Source organism: Cardiocondyla obscurior, linkage group LG13 (assembly GCF_019399895.1).
Source record: "Cardiocondyla obscurior isolate alpha-2009 linkage group LG13, Cobs3.1, whole genome shotgun sequence".
NCBI lineage: Eukaryota > Metazoa > Arthropoda > Insecta > Hymenoptera > Formicidae > Cardiocondyla > Cardiocondyla obscurior.
Window position 1 is genome coordinate 1,650,054 of NC_091876.1, and position 15,210 is coordinate 1,665,263.

General features: G+C 46.3%; 1 protein-coding gene across 1 annotated transcript in view; it reads left to right on the forward strand.

The window, feature by feature from the left end:
• The window catches only part of Crp (transcription factor cropped), a 116,650-nt gene that overhangs the window by 17,670 nt on the left and 83,770 nt on the right, over positions 1 to 15,210 (forward strand). The window lies entirely within an intron of this gene.

Sequence of the window (15,210 nt, forward strand, 5' to 3'; positions counted from 1 at the left end):
ACTCCATCGACGCACTCAATCGATATGTCACTGTTTCGAATCGTTGGGACGTTGTGCGAATATCCGAGCGTTCGATAGCCCAAGTGGGAGTCGTCAGAAATAACGCTGTTCCTCGCGAGGCGTCATATCATTACTCCCCTGGATGAATTCGTGACTCCGGTTATCGTATACGATTGATAGAATTGTTTACTCCGCAGTTGCGGCGAGCTTCCATTGCGATTAATCTTTAAACGCATCCGATTGTGGTCGTACATTGCTTTTGCTCTCGTATAATGACGGAAATCATGCGACATGCATTTAAAGATTAATTATTTCACATTCTCGTTTGACAGTATATTACATTTCACTCGAGATCGTGCAAGAAAAATATAACGACGACAGCGAAATAAAATTACATACAATGCAAAACACGGATTCGTATGTGATCGATACTGCATGATTTATCTGCCTTGCAAGTTATTTAAGAAATAAATTTTTTTTTTTAAAGTAAAGAGCTTTTCTCTCGATATGTATTAGCGGAAAGATTCACTTTCGTTTGGTAATACCACTCGAAAGTGCCGCTGGCATGCAATGACGCTCTCGTTGAACACGCAAACGAGTTTATTCACCGCCTAATTTTGCACTCAAATTTAAAAAAAAAAAAGAAACGTAGAATTTTTTTTCTGCACTCGCAAGTAAGGAATTTCGGTACGTATTTCAAGACCTTTTAACCGTTGTTTGGAAAACGCAGACGGAGCCGGTACCTCAAATGGCGAGTTAAGGCGGCGGTGCCATCCGGCCGGAAGAGAGTTTTATTACATTAGGGCCAACACGCACGATGTCGAGCCGGGTCAGGCTGACACGTGGACCGGAAGCGACGACCTACCTCTCTTTGGCAAGGTGAATTCGTCAATAAAGCTCAATCGTTCCCTCCCGCGTTTGCGCGCGGTGAAACATTACGCAAGCCGCCCCGGTCGGCGGCTTTTATGAATCGCGCGCCAATTTTACCTCGTGAAAGTCGCCGTCCGCATCCCACGCTATAAAACTAAATCTCCACACAATCGGCGTCGACTCGTTCGCTTAGTCACGCTGGGACTTCAATCGTTACGCGATAGCCTTCGTTTTTTTCTTTCTTTTTTTTTTTAATTGCCGCTAGTGACGTCACCCGGTATCAGCTGACGGGAACAATTCGATCATACGATCGGTCCCCATTACAAGTTCGACCGAATGTGAGTCAGTTTTTATTCGAGCTACGTCCGTTTAATTTCTAATAAGATCATTGCTAATATACTATACGTTTTCAATTTTTTTTTTAAGCTTGATTTAGCCGGAGGGATTTTTTTTTATTATTTTTTTTTGTGCTTATATTTATTTCTTTATTTTATAATGTAACGCGAAACTTTTATCGAAACGAGATTTTTTTTTTCCCCGGATATACGTAAAAGTAAAATATATATAAAAAGAAGTTCGTGCGCGGGAGAAATAAAACTCGGTCGGCGCTGTTGGGCATGAATGCGGACCCTCGTAAATCTTTACCTGCGAACTTATTCCCTACAGCTTTGCGATACCTTTGTGAAGTAAGGTCAATCGTGGGAACGGACTGCGACGGGCATTTCACGGCGCCGGATACTTATTAAGCCGATTATACGAAAATCGCATTTCGCGGCGAAACGTTGACGCGTGTACGCGAGATATCTAAAATTATGATATATCGAATTATGAATCTTTTTTTTTTTTTCTTTATCGGCAAGGCGGAAATTTTTAGAAAACCGGCGGAGAGACGTGGAAATGAGCCGCGCTGGCATTCCGGCGACTTGTTCAAAAATAGTCGCCGACTAAAAATTGCGCAACGTCCCGCTCGGACAACGGGGTCACGCGGGGGTCAAGAGTTAATCGGGTATTTAGCGGGGAATGTGGACCGCGAGACGTGACGTGACGCGACGAGACGGAACGGGACACGAGGCGCCGAATGAGATGATTAAAGGTAGGCCGCAATACGCGTGTGTGCGTCAGTCGGGACAAGAACCTCGAGAGTCGCATGACTCGTAATTGGCGGTGTGAACTAACAGCTGATCCTCGCGGTGATCGCGAACTCGTAACGCGCTGCGTAATCGGGCACGTGTGTCGTACGCAACATTCATTTTTACATTCGCATGCCCCGAGCTCTTCGTCGTTAAAATACGATTCGCCGTATTTGCTGGGTACACAAAATTAGGAAACAAATTTCTTTTTTTTTTTTTTTTTTTTTTACCGAACGCCACAGACGCTGCGCGATTACGTAACCCTCGCCGACGTTCGTGCGCGGATCGTCGCTGCGTATTGTTTGCGCTTTTCATTTTACTCCGCCACACGTGGGGCCCCACTCTATTGTATGTGAAGGCATTATTTTAATAACGGTATAGATACGCTAGATCGTCGGCTTTGTTCCAGGCACCATTTATCTGAGACTTTGTTACCACCGAACAACGTTCCTCCACGAAAGGCGGGTCTAATTATCTCGCGCGCGATTCTTTTTGAAATTCCCCGTGACCTCGAAACGTAGTACGTATACGTGCACCGGTTTCGTTTCGCGCCGCTTCCACGTGTGTACGACGTAACTCGCGCGCGCGCGCGTGTGTTCGCGCGCACTTTCGCAACGCGATATTTCGCGAGCCACTCGGCCGACCACATGGTTCAATTCCCACGCATTTCTCTCTCGTGCCCTCGCTCCCTTCGACTTTTTTCGCCCCACCTCAGCCCAGCCCCTTCGTTCTCCTCTATCTTCATCTCGCTCGCCTTTCGTTCCTGCTCGTCTTTCTCGGCGCGGCCGCTGAAGGCCGGACCGGCGAATATTCGCGCGAAACCCTGGCCCACTGAGGGCGACGTCTCAAAGAGCGGCGGCCGACTCTTTGGCAACATTAACAAGCACACAGGGTCTCCAAATACGAACGGGCGATCGCCCCGGAGCTCTTCTTGCTCCTTACTTCCCGTAATGGAGAAAGGCGTGACCGCGCGCGCTTTCGTCGAATCCGCTCGTGCGGACCAGTTTGAAGAAAAATCCTCTCCATTCTTTTTGCCCCTTTCGCACGAAATTCTACATTTGAATCGGCTCGCTCTCGCCAGGCTTTGTACATTATTAAACCTTTTTTGAAACTTTTACCTCGCGTTAAAAATGTGTAAAACACACTGTTGAATTTGATAATTAATGACGGGCTTTGTTATAAATTTCAACCGTTGGTTCTTTATTATACATATAGTTGTAAAGTATCGGAATAAATGTTTAATTAATTTTTCAGCGCGGTATTTATTATTCTTTTAAATTATCGAGTCAAAATATTTTTTTTATTTAAGCGAATAACGTTGGGGATGATCGCGCCTTCCTCGTGAGACTCTTTCGGGCCTTTTGTGCGCGTAGATGAGGAAGAGAGGGGCACATCGGAAACGAAATAAAAGGAGGGCATGCGCAAATGAGCGCAGACGCCTCGACCCATTTTCATTTAGCGCTCACCAGACAGAAATAAAAATAAACCACCTCCGTGCTCCTCTCGTGCCTTTAACAAAACTCGATTCGAGGCTGGCGCGCCGCGGCTAAAGAGAGCATTTTGCGCGCGTAATTGCGTTTCACGCCGCGTGGGAGAGGCTCCGGCTTCGATCGATTGCCCGAACTGATGGACTCCGTCAATCCTCTTATCCCGCATTCGATTTTCCTACACATTTCGTGCGTGATAAATAGTTTATATCGCATTACGATCGCCCGCCCGTAATACGCCAACGTTAAAAGATACGCCGACCTGGAAGACGATTTTATTTCTATTTATGTTTCGCAACGGCGTTTTATTGAATTAAAAAAATTAAAAGAAAAATTTTTTTAATTAACCTTTACATTGATAAATATAATCCTCTCTTTGATACCGAAAATAAAAATACATTCCGCTCAAAAGCGCCAAGACTTCCACGCCGGGATGATTTTATTATCCTCCTCTTTCGGTGGCGGACGAGTTAACTAATGATGACGTCTAAAGTCGCGAACTTGTTAATTTTCGCCGGACAAACGTCCTCTTCATTGAGAGCCGTCTCTCCTCGTGGAGAGGTCGCGCCGGGAAGCGGTCCGTACGAGGCGTATTCATTTCCATGAACTCTCCACGCCACGTTCGAGGTTGCATCGCGTCTCGCGTTCCCCCCTCGGCCCTCTCGCCGCCTCTCGTTCGGTCCCTTTTCCTCCGACCGTCTCTCTTTCTCTTTCTTTTCCGCGCGAGACGTATATATTATTCGCCCGTTCCCTCGCGACGTATCCTCTCTGGTCTTCGTAGTGGTAGGCAAGGACGGCGGGAACCCAGACGTCACGTGCTTTGTCCGCCGAGCTCTCGCCTTTTCTCCTCCGGACTTCGGTAGTAATACTACGTGATGCTCGCTTACACATATACACGTGCACGCTCTGCGTCGACTGCAACGAACAGCCGCGCGGCGTAAGACCCATCTTACACCGGGCGAGAATTCAACTTCGCGCGACGCAAGATTTCATCTGTCCCGGAATTTGTATACGTAACAGCTACGACGGTGTAACAGGACTCGCAACAAAATCGTTACGTGTCGCCGTAAATAATATCGTCAAACGAACGCACGCCGCGCTTTGTATCGATATTAAAAATGCGCGAGACGTCGTGCCAGCCGTCTAGATGAAATTACCTTAACCAAGTGTTGACGCCGCCGCGAGATATTATCTCGCAACCCGAGTCTTCGCGGAATAATAAATGATTTTTGCGACGTTTTGCATTTCACGACTTCAATTACGGGCGCACGGGGGTATCGCAACCTCTCCCTCTCTCGAGATTTCCGCGGGATTGCACGGGGGACCCGCCGACGGCCTCCCGTTGTACGTGCAATCATTGCGGCAATCAATTACACGGAAGTTACCTTCTAATTCAGCCGATTCTTACGCGCGCGAGAAGCGTACCCCGTTTAAGCGAGCCTTCGAACGATGTCAATGATACGCCGTGAAATTCAATACTTATCGGCCGCCGCGGAACAGAACGGTCCGATATTCAATCGCAATCGTTTAGTTGCGTAACAATAATTACCGGCGCGGTAATATGTTTAGCGAGTTAATGCTCGACAATAGCCATTGTTATCGAAGCGCTATCAACTATCGTTTAGCGCCGCGTCTGTTTCTGGTGCAACGAGCACGTAGCCGCATTGAAATTGTTAATTTCGCCAGCACGCCCGAGCAAGCCCGAGCTCGGCGAAATAAGTTGCATGCGCAACGGACCCTCTCCGCGCGAGTTACTTGCACGGTGCAAGACGGGCTTAAGAGCACAGCGTTACTACTGCATCCACCGCGCCTTGTCCAGCCCGGGCCCTCCTCATCCCTCCCCCCTTTTCGTACGCTATTCTCTCGCGTCGCATCTGGCCTTCCTTCCTCTTTCATCTCTCCATTTCCCTGCCTTCGCGCGCACAGCGTGTACACCGTCGCTCCTCTCGCCGCGTTGCGCATATTAAAAACCACAAGCGGAAATAATTTTTCTGCATCCTCAAATATCGTCGAGAGGCTCTCGAGCAGCAGACTCGGAGCCCGCTGATTTTACGCTCTCATATTAGATCTGCCGTTCGCAGCGAGTGGCAGGTGTAGCAAGAAACGTTCAAGATTTTTCTTTAATAGGAAAACTCCGGGTAATAGCTTCGAATAATAATTTTGCCTTTGTTTCCCTCGATATTTCGAAAGTTGCGTAATTAATAATTATTTAATAATTTATTTAAAACTACGTGCTCGGACGACGAGCTGTTTTTTTTTTTTTATTTTTTTTTTATCTAATAGGCGAATAGTTGGGCGTCCGAAGGAGATTAAAGATTTTAATCTTCGAAAATTGTGGCCTTTAACAGATCGAGAAGTATCTCGGACGGGAATCAAGGTGCGCCATATGCACCTTGATGCACAAGTCCAACCTCTTTCACCGATTGGTTTCTCGCGGCCACTTTTGTTGCTCGACGCGGTGGGCCAAGCGGGCAGACCCCTCGCGGCATATGGGTCACTTTGTTATCCTCCTTCTTCCTCCTCGCTCGAGCTCTTTCCTTGCCACGGACTCTGCACACCCGTCCCTTTGTCCCACTATCTCCCCTGCTCTTTCTCTTTTGCCAGCGCAAAGGTAACTCAACTTCGGCTTACCTGTGCCCGACGTTACAGCTGTTGCTTTCTACAAAGCGTCTTATCCTTGCATATATATTTTTTTTTTACTTCTCTCTCTCTCTATTTTTTTTTTTAATTTTTATTAAATAATTTAATTACGCAATTGTAAGAAATTGATGTTAGTTAGAAAATAAATATTCTAATAATAATCTGTATATCATAACATATTTTCGAAGCAAGTCGAGAGGTAAATTTTTGAGTTTGACGATTAAAGATTAACGATCTAACCGTCTGCCAAAACGAGGTGCCAGGAAGCTTCCGCAGCTGTCGTCTCTCTCTCTTTTTTTTTTTTATAAATGTGTCGCGACGAAAATATATCTTCTCGGTCAAGTTGTAATATCGTAACGCGACTGTTATACAACCCGCGTAATTATAACATACAAACTGTTACGCTTCAACCGCGGCTCCGAGTTCTCTCGCGCATTCCTAGATGACGAATCACGCTCAGACCGGCGGAGATAACGCTTCTCAAGTGCAAGGACAGCGACACGCATACTCGCGCATACGCGGAAGTAACTCTATCGCTGAATTAAACTGATGACCGTCTTAGAACTATCGTTATCGAAGTGATAAAGTAAGTTTCTTTATGCCTCGGTTGAAAAATTTTTATTTATGCCGACGCAAGTATCGACGTAATTTTGTAGACGAACGATATTCGTACAAGTGTAAAAAAAAAAAAAACAATTAACAATCTCGATTGCAGCGGTTCGAGAATTTTTGCGCGTACGCGACGAATGCGGTAACACCTCGAGATCCGCTTAGCACGTGTAATTTACCCGCGTAAATCGAGCACGTGCGCCCGCCCGTCACGTAACAGCGCGCGAGGAATAGATTGCTATAGTTATTAAAAGCGCGTCGGGCCGTTTTGGTTTAGTGGGCTGAGCGTTCTCGGGGGAGTCCGCGAATTCACTCCGAGTCCGCGGGATTTATTACTGGATTTACCTCGCTATATTAGCGCGGGACCTATCCGGTGAGAACTAAATCCTATTTCGGCTTACACCGCGAGACACGCTGCTATAAATTCCGTGTGATTTCGTGCCCCGCGCGCTTTCTTGCTCTAAATGAACGTAATTGAGATTTCTACGCTTCGGCCCCGTAAGTTGGTTTAATGCTCTTTTATTATTTACAACAATCTGAATTCCGCGCTCTGTGCATCAGTTGTAAAAATAGACTCGCACGGGTGCGAGATTTACGAGAAAAGAAATAGCGTTCGACACTTTAATTGCGAATGTATTTTCCAGTTTCTTTAATTATTAAAAAAAAAACGTTAATTGGTTTTCGAGCTGAACTTGATATCCGTCGTGCATATTTTGACATTTACGATGGCCTTTATTAGTCGGCGATTCGTGGAAACCATCGAGAATGGCACTGTGTCAATTTTCGAGACGCCGACGTGGATAACTTCATCTAATTGCTTTTTTTTTTATTCTTTTTTTTTATTATTTTGTCGTGCAATCTACTAAAGTGCGCATCACGTGTCGGGAGCGCCGTGTTCTGCTAATTACCGCCCCGCGATTCTAATTAGCCATGATATTGCGAGTGATTACTGAGCGTCATGAAGGAACGGAGAAAAGAGACGTAGGTCTGAAACAATCATCGAATTCGCGGCGCAAACAATTGCGAAATAAATCCATTAATAGTAATATAATACATATTACTCTATTCGTTACAGCCGCGAAAATGGATATCCTTTTGTTGCATACGATAATTGTTTCCTGAAATAATTAATATTTCGCGCAACAATTATTTTGTAGAATAATTATCTTAACGCGACTACAATTTAAAGCTATGCTTATTTAACGTTTTAGCGCTCGGCAAATGATAAATTACTTCCTAACTTGAGTTACAAATCTTGATGTGTTGTGGATCAGACGTACGGGAGGTTACATGATTTTTTTTTTATCCTAATTTTTTACGGTATCGTCCACGCGCATGTTTATGAGGAACTGTACATCTTGTTACTTTACGAAATAAAATTATACGAGATCCGTTAAGTATTTCGTCGCGAAGCCGAGGAGTTCTACATAAATTATCTTTACAACTCGCGCGCAGTATACTCGCACGTAAAAATCGAACTGCAGTCAGCAGGGCGGTAAAAGTCAGCGTTACCCGAGCCGTAAAGATCAACGATAAATGCGACAAATTAGTAGAACAAGTAATTAACAGTTTGACCGCCCGACGCGCCCGCCGACCAGTTTTCGTCGTCAGAGAAACGCCGGTGCGCTTTCGACATTTTTGCTATCCCGCCCATGGATATTTTTGGTATCGATTGATTTCGAAAACGCGCGTTATTAAGGCATTGTGTGATAATCGCCCGGCGATTTCTTTTTTTTTTTCTTTTTTTTCGTCCCGACAAACGCTCTGTCTTCGTCGACGTTATGCAACGGGGCGCAGGTCTTTCTCCTCGTCGACCTGTCCAGTGGACACACCTTCGAGTCAAGAGTCATCAGTTGTATTTATAGAACGTGACTCGGTGATTGCGTTGCCGTTTGCTGGTAACAAGTCGCCCTAATGACGCCATTGTGCGCCGCGTCTGTTGCACCTGCATCCACACAGCCTTGCGCTCGGCTCTCTCTCTCTCTCTTTTTTTCTCTCTCCTTTTTTTTATATTTTTTTTATCAGTCCACGTGACTTCCTGGCGCGTGTGCGCCGCTAGTTTTCACATTGTTAATTTCGACACGCGATCAGCTCTCTTCAATTTAAACGGTAGCGCGCGCTCCAATTTTTTTTTCTCCTATTTAAAAAATAATTACGTCGCCTGCGTTCATAACTACTTTTCGACGATAAAGCTCTCTGTACTCGATAGCGTCGTTTTATCGGTGTCTCCGCGCGAAGAAACGGGACAATGATAATTGCGCCTTAGCGGGAAGAGGAGGGGGAAGGAAGATTCTCTTTCTCGGACTTCATTAATTACTTTTAATTCGCCTCTCGTGATTTAATCGCGCTGTAGCGAAATCGTCGCGGCCGCTAGCTCGTAAAAGTCGCGGACGTCAGAGATGCGATGGCTCGCAATTAATGGATAATCCCGTCTTCTTTTTCGCCTCTCTCCCTCCTTGTCAACGCGTTATATTAACTCGCGATGATGAAACAGTACTCGTTATGCCACGCCGGCGTCGAGGGGGGGCACCCGATCGTCATTATACGGCGTTTATATCGCCGGCCGTATTTATCGCGCCAGCTATGGAATGCGACAGCGTGATGTACGACGCGTAGTACGCTCGGCTAAAGCGTTTTCCTTCGCATGCGAGTCTCCTTCGCGCGTTTTCACCACGTCGTCGTGACATATAAATTGCATCGCTCCCTCGTTGCGTAGACACCTCGCCGAAGCGAGCCGGCGGAATTGTTTCCGATAAGAGAACGTAAAAATTGGTCGCGGGACGGCCGAGAATTATTAAACCAAGCTGATTCCCCGCGCGGCGTATTCCCCGGCTTAATCGTCGGTCGGACGAAAAAAGCCCTCGACTCTCGGGAGAACTCGTAAGAAAATCCAAGAGTTGAAAAATCATCGGAATCTTTTCTCGCTTTTCCTTTCGCTTTTGCTTTGTCGTCGCGTCAGCTATTAAACGTCGAAAGTCTTTAAACGTCGCTGAAACAAGGAGTCGCGGACTGTAACGATTACAATTTCGAATATCCGTTGATACGAGAGAATCGCGGCGAATAATTCCCGCAAGTCGAACGGCGCGCAAGTGTGCAGTCGCATAATAAACGTATATCGGCCCTATAAACGAAGGCGGGCGTGCTCGTATAACCGAACTGCGACGGTCATAACCACCGCTCGGATACTTGAAATCGCAGCCGTTTCATTGGCCATCATCGCATCGCGACGACAAGGGAGCGAGGAGGAGAAAAAAAAAAAAAAAAGCCGCGACACGTTTATATCCTACTCTGAATGAGCGAACGGACACTCGGTTCGTGTCGTGCAGTTTGCATTGCGGCTCGCTGCAATTCCTTTTGTTTCACCTGCGCCAGACCGGCACTAATTTCCAACGAATTCCTCACGACTTTCGGCGAACGGCAAATATAATTTATCTCGAAATCAAGATTACTCTCTGATAATTGTTCGCCGCTAAAAATAAATTAAATTATAAAACGCAGACGATTTTTAACACGCTCAAGAATGTCCACATGTAATATTCTTAATGGAGAGCCTAAGTGATGAGTATCACCCGCGGGCCGCTATCAGTTTATCAGTTGTACCGTATTTACGTTATCGGTGTACGCTTACTCCCATTATACGGCTTCGCCGTTATCTGCTTACAAGCACTTACGCAAGAACAAAGCGTCATGCAACGGCGCGATGAGACAAGTAGCGGCGTTATGCAAGCGCGCATTCGTCTCCGCGAAAAATCGATCGGATTTGACTTCGCGCCGGGTCTCACTCGCCTCGTAATTAAGATGCAAGAGGATCGCGCGTAACGCGATACCCTGCGGTCTCTTTCTTTCGTTTCTCCGTCCTATTTCTTGCTCGAGAATCGTTTATAACGCGCGTCTTAATCAAAGGTCGGTCGATACGCCAATAATTCACCGGTCGTAACGGCGATAAATAGGACCGGACCTAATATCGGCCGAGCAGCCGCGGCGCTAGGCTGGCAGAAACGGTGCTTTCTTGCGCGAGCATGCTGTCGTGTTATTCCGCCTGCGAAAAGAGATTAATGGATGCATTGTACACCGTTGCGACACGGCGCAGTAATGTCGCGCGCGCTCGTAAGCAACACCGAGAATCATTGAGAACAGGCAGCACACGCGTATTCGGTTTTTTTCTCTCTCTCTTTTTCCTACATTTCGCCCCCTCGCTGGATTAGTGTAAGGCACCGGCTAATATTTTTTTTCTCGTAATAACTGGTATAACATACATATACGTATACACATTCATACATAACGAAAAAGCGGAAAGTACGCAAGGGTGTTATTCTTTCATTCCGGTTCTATTATCACAGAAAACTTACGCTATTACATCGCCATCAAATACGAAATCGTGTTGCGGCGTGGAATTTTCTTACTTCCGAAACGTATGTCGTTCAAGCAGTGCTGGGCGATGTACGGTTCGCAGAAACTTTATTTTCGACCGTATTCGCGAGGCTAAAAATTAATCGACGCTCGTTACCGCGACTTGTGCCGCTGGAAGGGCTTATTAAAATTTAGGCCGGGGCTCTGTGCACGTCGGGACGCAACGTAAAACGGGATAATTATCGAGCGAGTTGTCTGCGGCAACGGTGATCCGGCGTTACCCTGTTATTACGCGACTTCATCGCGGCAAAACGTAAACCGTATCGTTTTCCCATCGCCAAAATCTGTACCCGTATACGATCTCGCAAATTCGAGTTTCAATTCCTCCTGTAACTTTACCTCTATATCGCATTTTTCAAATTTATCAAGCACGAAAATAAATGCACTTGAAACAAAAACGATACCGGCATATACTCCCCCCGTGCGCTCTTAACCGAGGGTGTAATACGAGATTGCATTTGAAATTCAGTTTGCTGAAATATACTATTAATACGGTGCGGTTAACAGAACTAATAAACAACGTTGGTTTGAATTTTTTTTTAACTATATTTTTTTTAAATATTGCATTTATTGATATTTATTTGAATGCGCATGTTACGCGACGCGAGTGCATCCCGTGGTTTTCGCTCGCGAAGAAGAATGCGCCGCTAACTTAGCCGTAGTTTCACGTTCAATGATTCGCTCACGTGGCAGTATCGCGCGAGTCCCGCGGGGCAAGCGAGCCTCGGTGGACCACCGGCGCATTATTCTTCCGAGTGGAGAATCTCGCGGTACGGCGGAGAGGAAGGCGGGGAAGAGACAAAGAGAGGCCATCGCAGATACGAGTTATTGGGCTGTTTACCGCGTTTTCTCGCGGAATCATCCACTCGTTCGGCTCGCGAACGGGCCCGGCGGGCTAAACGGGAGCGCTTAAACGCCGGAAGAAACCATCAAAGCTGCCTGAGATACATATGTTTTCCTCATGAATATTACTTACGACTTTCACGGCGAGCTCTCGAGAGTTGGTACGCTGCCAGCGGACGTTAAAGCGGGAAAAGAACCTCCGGCCGATTATTCCGGGGAAAGTACCGCGGCTTCTCTCTCCTTTTCCTCCTTTCTCGCGACGTATCTCGGCCCGGTATTGCGAGGTATCGATGATGCTGGCTAAATTACTATCTAGCAACGTGTAACGGCGACGAGAGCCCCGATATATCTCGGCGGACTATTTTCTCACGCGCAAATATGTCTTTCGTAATTCGAGAGGATCTACAATCGTTTTTCGGCAAAAATTAAATTTTGGACGCGTTCCGTTTTCGAGCGGCAAATCTCCGTGCTTTATATCTAAGGCGTTCCGTAACAGCGTTATTATTTCAGAGACGTCGACTCTCGGAGCGGAGCTAGCATAAACCAGTCGGCGACAGTTTTTAGCGTCCGAGTTCGTTAACGCCCGCGGAATAAATTTCCGGTCGGCGACTTCGCTGCCGCGGTAACGAGCGTCGTTTCGATTGATTATCGTCCGCCCGGCGTCGGTGGCGCAATTCAGCCGTCGCGCGATAGAAATTCTTCCCGTGTTGCGACAGCCGCGCGTATTGCACGTAAATTGTCGCGGCGAGAAGAGAAAAAAAAAGGGGTAGCAGATCGGAACCGGGTCGAGTTGAACGATCGCGTATATACCGCTTGGCAAACGGCGGCCCCGACAAGTATAATGAGCCGATGGTTGTTGACAAACAATCCTGTTTACAAATAGCCGGACCCGAGGTTCTTGCGCCCGTTCCGCGGCGCTCGATGACGAAAATAATTAGCTGGCTTGTGCCGCCACCCATGCCAAGGGTTACGGTACAGAGCCGTTACGTAAGGGAGCTCGCGCACCCGACGCTTTCGTGTCAAGGAGTCCCTATTTTTCCACCTAACGTGCCGCCGCCGTTCTTCGAGGACGTCGCCAAGTGGGACTGGCCGCTCGCGCATAAAATAAATCTATCAGCCGCGATAACGTAACGATTGCATCTTTATTACGGTACGGGACAAGACGCGGGATGCATGCGAGCCGTGTACTCGGACGTGAAATTAATTGCTGACTTAGGGAGGTGTTTGTTTTTTGCGTTCCTTATGCGATAACTTGGTCGGTTTAGTATAGCTAAATTTTTTTTTTTTTTTAATCGCGCAACAACATTTAAATAGCCAGAAACGTCCCGGCTAGGATAATAAATGGGATTTTTATTTTATTTTATAAGCACTACTTTTTTTTTTTTTCTTTTAAGGAATTTTTGTGTGTATAATTTCCTGTCACGCGACGTCAAAATTCGATCTATGCGTCTCGATCGCCCTCGAGCGAGCTGAAACAGTGGAGTAACGAAGGCACTCGGTTAGGGCTATGTGTGCCGAGCCGGAGAAGGTGAACGAACCTGGAACAAGCCGACCTCGCTCGGGAGACGATCTATCTCAATAGCCCGCGGGCATGTAGGCACTAGATTTTCCCTTTTACTTACCTTCCTTATGCTAATACGCGTCTTACTTTACGTTAATCGAGTAAGTGAATGACTTCCTCCGCGGCGCTGCTTTGCACGGATGATTGCGATATTCCGCGGGACTTACGACATTTCGCATGACACGGCGGTAGCACGATGATTACTATCTTTCACTACGTCTTTTATATACAATGTTTACAGACGTCTACAGATTTCATCTCTAAACCTTTTCATTTATTTTATAGACCTTTTTAACGTGCTGTATATGAAATGACATATTTCTTTACCGGCTATTTTACCATTAATTTTATAACTTAATTTATTACACGCTCGTAAAAACTTTCGATAGCCGGCCATCTGTATAATTAATCATCCGAGACAACGTTGCGTTATAAATAATCGATTCTACACGCGTTATCAATAATTTTCATACGGATATTACTATACATATAATATCATTACAGCAAAGAGAACGATGGGCGATTGAATTATTACTCGGCTCTATATCACAAACAAGCCGTTTGATAGCATATACTTTAACCACCTTCCCTTCGATCGATGGACGAAAGTTGCTCGCCTATGCCTCGTTATGTTCATTCTCTACTTCCGAACAACCTTTAGATCGAACGAAATTACTGCCATTCTTAAATACCCTTATAACCTCCGCGTACTTTAAAGCGGACGAGCGCTTCCGAAAAATCGTCCTGAAATTCTTATCTACTCAAACGTTAGTCGACCGATTCCGCGTCGTGCGCGGATGTTAATTAGCAGACGCGCTCTCGCGAGCGAAAATAATGGGGCATAAATATCGCGGACGATAAATGCGTCGTCGTTTCTTAATACGGAGTCCTCGGGGAAAGAGGATGAGCGCCGAGAGATTTTCTATCGTGCCATTTGTATGCGCGACCGTCGCGGAAACCGGTATTGGAATTTCCCAACCAATGACGAACGATAAAGATCACCCGCGGATTGAGTAAACCGCCGCGTTGCGAAACGCGAGTGACACGCCGATTCTGCGACGTGCCGCACGCTTTATCAGAACAAATCGATCCTTCTCGTTATCGGCGAAACGGCCGTTCCTAGAATAGCGGCCGAGGGTGCCCCGGTGTTTTCACGCACGTAGTTCACGCACGTAGAGCGCAGGTTTACTCGCTTAGCGTCGATATGTCAATACCGGGAACGCGTTGCAGCACGTGCTGTCTGCGAGATTGCGCAGCCTTAGTATACCCCGGCGCTTTAACGCGCAATCTTTTTATAAAAAATCCATATCGCGGTCCCTACGAACCGCAAGTCGATCGCGGGTAGAAGAGAGGAGTTATAGATCTCATTGCGTTAAAATATTTATAAAGATAAAAACCCGGGATGATTCAGGTGGAGTCGGGCTTTTTATTTTTTTTTTTTCTTTCCATTAATGCGCAATTTATATCTTAACTGGGAGAAACCTCGCGCGCGCTGTTTTTTAGGAGACCTCATTTACAAACTACGGAATAAAAAATCATGCGACTTACCAATCTGCACTCCAGCGGAGTTGTGGAATTCCGCCGGTGACTGTAACATAAAATGAGAAATATTAATGTAGACGTGTCAATATATTTGGTATTAAAATCAATTAAAAAAAAA